The sequence below is a fragment of the Gavialis gangeticus genome, unplaced genomic scaffold, assembly GCF_001723915.1.
Source record: "Gavialis gangeticus isolate Ggan-Ray unplaced genomic scaffold, GavGan_comp1, whole genome shotgun sequence".
NCBI lineage: Eukaryota > Metazoa > Chordata > Crocodylia > Gavialidae > Gavialis > Gavialis gangeticus.
Genome location: NW_017729017.1, coordinates 13,257,178 through 13,261,720, shown reverse-complemented (window position 1 = coordinate 13,261,720; position 4,543 = coordinate 13,257,178). Strand labels below are relative to the sequence as shown.

The window sequence follows — 4,543 nt, the reverse complement described above, 5'->3', positions numbered from 1 at the left end:
CAGGCAGGCCTGCCACTTTTTTTTTTTTAGTTCAGTGGAGTTTGCCTTCCTGGACTGCTGCCACGCTGCAAGCACGGAGCCCGGTGCTTCACTCCACGGCTGTAGGGCAGCAAACTAAAACTGCCGTGGAGGTGTTTTAGTTTGCTGCGCCCCAAGTCACTTAAGGTGCTAAAGTGGCTGGAACTAATGTGCAATATGCTGCCAACATGTGCAAACACCAGCACCATAAAGCCGTGCAAAAACATTTAACCTGCCTTACAGTGTGGTGCACACAGCCCCTCATTTTGTCTACACATGCCCAATAATATCTGGAGGCAGTGGTGCATCTGCCAATTAGTTATGCAGTATTCATGCATCCCTTTTTCTGTTTGTGGTTAATTGCCTTTCAGTCTTATCACCTGTCCCCTCATTCTTGCATTGTGAGAAACAATAAATATAAATTTAAATTTAAAGTAGGCCGTTTATTTTTATGTTCAGCTGTGACATTTCACCTCACCTAAATCTCATTTGAAAACTATGTATTCATCTTTCCTGTTCTTTTTTACATGGAACTCTTTCCAGGCCTCTGACATGTTTTGTTATCTTAGTCTGGACACCTTTTATTTCTCCTTATCTCCCTTAAATGTGATCAGAACTGACTGCAATTTTGAAATTCTGAAGAGCTGTCTCAAAAGAAAATTGTATCCATATTGGCCAGCGGTGCAACCATCAGGTGTGAGAAAAGCACCTCTCACCTTGAGTTATCTGAGTTACATCTTAAAATGAATTTAGATTTGTTTCTGAACTTGCTAGCTGTGAAGCCATCTTGCTTCAGAGTAATGTCACATCTTTGGCTGGTTTGGAGCCCTTGTGTAAGAGGTTCTTTTTTTTCCAATCCCTGGGGTGAAAAAAAAAGAAATTATTTCAGTGTTTGATATTAAATTCCATTAAATCGTTAAAGTTTCAAATGTCAGTAAATTTCAAGGCTATGATTGGACCTTCAATCTTTACCTCCTTGTGCCTGTTCATTATAGTATGGTATTTAATTATATGCACACATCATTCTCAAGTATTGCAACATAATTTTCAGTATTTCTCTACAACCTTAGATCCAAACAAGGACCATCATGTAGCACTACTGCTACAGTATTTATGCCAGATAAGCAGATTCCAGAAAACTCATCCTTGAAAAGTACAAGGGCATGCAGCAAGGCAGGATAAGGATTCAGATTTGTCCTCCTGAGTTTCTCCATCTGACAATTCTGCATTTATTACAGGGCAAAGTTTTCAATAGCAGAGGAAGATTCTCCATGCAAATATGCAGTAGCAACTATGTGTGCTTCCTTTGGTGACGTTACCAATGGAAATTAGTTCAAAGAACCTCAAGATATCTATATACAAGCATAATATTTGTGTACATGGAATGGAGTTTGAATGTTTAGCTTTTGTACATGATTCTGTACCCTGTAAACATTGTTCTGAAAGGTGTAACATCAAACAATAAAACCTGAAAATAGACTTTGAATAAAATAGATTGGACACTGCTATGGGGTTAATGGCCTTTACCTTGGGTTCTCCTCGGATACAAAAAGCACAGTTTCTTAAGCCTGATGCGTCTAATAGTGTTTCTCCTCTCAGTGAAAACTACCTTCTTATCATGTGGCTTAATCTGCTCCAGATTTCTCTTTCATGAAAAAAAATCATGTTCCTAAACCTGAGTTAAAGTCACTTGGTACTCAGATACTGTTGTGACAGGCTGATTTAGTAACATCTTTAATAGATAGTCAGGTTCACCAGCTGTAAATCAGCATAGATCTATTGATTTTGGCTGAGTTACCCTGATTTACACCACCTGAACATCTGCCCTTTATCTATCTATTTTATCTAGTCACTCTATGTGCAGCAAGTGGGTTCCCATACTCTGCCTATCACCATGGTGCTGGGGGTATCTGCGATACCTCAGTAGAAAACTTGCAACCAGAGAAGATCATATTCAAAGGACAGACATCTAAATGGAGGCTAGATAGATAGTTAGATAGATAGATGGATAGATAGAATCTATCAAGAATTTTTGAGAAATGGATGGCAGCATGATAAGACTGGAAACAGCTGGACAACAAATATTTTTTAGTGGTATAAATCATGAATTTCAGCTTCTCTACAATAAGGTTTCTCCATATAGCCACACTCCATAGCACACCTTAAGGATCATTTGGTATTTTACTAGTGCTCTATTATTTGATGATTTATATAGCACCTTGTACAGATAGGATTTGCAGTTAAACTGATGATAAGGGTCTGTTCTATCTTCGATACAAACTGGATGTACAGATTTTCTACCCAGAAAAATGGAATTCTTCCTTTTCTTTTTTTTAGTCCTTCTTGCACAGTTTGATTTTTAATGGTTTCCAGCCCTTTCAGAGGCTCTAACTTCACATTTCCCCCCCGTGTTTTAAGGAAAATGTTGCCATTAGTTCTGTGTTCCAGGGCATTGGGTAGCAGGTTTTAAACTTATGATTATAGATAGAAACTTTTCCCTTCTCTGGTAGTTCAGCAGGCTCAGACCTACCTGAATGGACCCCTTGTTTTAAGTACAGAGGTCTGATGTTAGTGAATGAGTTAATCAGTTGTATCTGTTATTTAAAAAATAAAAATATATTCCAGAAATCCTCTGTGAAATTGATACTACACTCAGGGCAGTGGCAGGTAAAGAGGTTTGGAGATCAGTCTCTTGCATCATACTTAAAGCTCTCTTTTGTGTGCACCTGTCAACCAGCATAGCCCCTGGGAGCATACTCTCCCTGAAAGTCCACAATATGTTAACTGTAAATTGCTATAGTGCCTCCATAAACTTCACTGGAACTGCAGTGACTGGCATTTTTGAGGATCTGTTTTTTTGAGCTAAATGATCATTCTTTTTTTAATTCCCTTTTTTTCCTTTAGTTTTGTATTGTGTTGTAAAAGAACACATTTTACAACAAAACTTATTTATACATTGTCTTGTGTCCCAAAGCCAAACCCAGGCATGTCTGGTCGAGGGGATGAAAGGGAGGGCTTCCACTTGTTCTGCTTCATCATTCATGTTTACTTATACTTTTAAATTTCAGTTTAAGCCCAAGAGAAAACTAACGATCCAGATAAATAACAATACATAATAAGAAGTGTTGGCAACTTTTTAAACTGAAAGTCCTTTTTTGGCGTGTCAGTTGTATTTGTTCATATGTAGCACATGTAATCAGGACTTAATAAAGCTATGTTACTGAGTGCACCAGGGCTGAGCTTTCAAACATGCAGGCCTGAAACAAGCCTGCATATCATATGAATTTGCTCACACCAGTTGATTTGGCATCCAAGGACCAGAATCAGATGCTTCAGCTCAGGGTGGAAAGTCCACACGACAGTTTTGTCCTGACACCTGGGCCACGTCCAGACAAGCGTGGCTGTGCAGTATGTGGCAGCACAGACACATCTACAGTGCCATATACCACAAATTCAGCTGTTCTCCACACTATAAGGCAGCAGTGCGGGTGGGGAGGTGTTGGGTCATTATAGATCAACTAAAAAAGATATAAAGAGCATAAGTTGTCATGAACTCAAGCTCAGTTTATCAGATGCTATGAAAGGGCAGCATAGAGCAGTGTATAAAGTGAAATGATTTGAATACAAAAGGTAGGAAGGAAGGAGGGAGTGGGAAAGGAAGGGAGACAGTGCTGGGAGAGGCATACAGGTAAAGAACTATAGGAACAAAGGGGTCACAAAAGCAAATCCAGGTAATGGCATAAGAATCCATAGTCCCTGTTTAAACCCTGCTTAACACAACCTGGTTTGTGGATGATTTCTTGTTTCACTGTTTCCCATTCAAACTATTTTTTGAAATAGTGCCTAAGAACAACAACCCTGAGGTCAGTGAAGGAATGACCAGGGAGGTTAAAGTGTTCTGGCACAGACCTTCAACTGCCTATATTTGTGCTTGTTCACATTCTAATTAGAATGCTCCAGTGTCACCTCACCGTCACGTGTATTAAGCCCCCATGCACTTTAAACTGGCTGTGGGGGTGCTTTATTTAAACCTCATTGAATGAAGTTTAGATAAAGTGTCCTGCAACCATTTTAAAATGTGCAGGGCCTTAATACACGTGACAGTGAACCGTTTTAATTAGAGTGCCTGTCCAGGAACTATTCTACCATCCCACCTACCCACCCTCTGGGAACTGTTCTAGTACCCCACCTACCCACCCCCACGCACATGTATAGGGAGCCTTTGTGTCTTTCTGCACTTGATGTCAGATTAGTGTTCATTCATGCTTACACGTAGAGATCACACCATTTGTCCAATATAAACAGGAAGTGGTCATTATAAAAAGGTGGTGGGATATATTATATATGCAACTGCAGGTGAATGAACCTTAGATGTTTACTTCTTGTTATTTGGTGCAGTGATGATGTGATCTCTAGTGATGTGGGGCATAGAAGTCATTAGGGTCCATTGCAAAGCCTGACTCAGTGAGGATGGGAGTTAATTATTCTGCCGCTTGAGAGATGCAGTTTGAAGTTGGGGGGGGGG

The 4,543-nt window shown here is 39.8% G+C and overlaps 1 protein-coding gene across 1 annotated transcript in view; it reads left to right on the top strand.

The window, feature by feature from the left end:
- Positions 1–4,543, top strand: part of TOX2 (TOX high mobility group box family member 2) — a 105,268-nt gene that overhangs the window by 14,971 nt on the left and 85,754 nt on the right. The window lies entirely within an intron of this gene.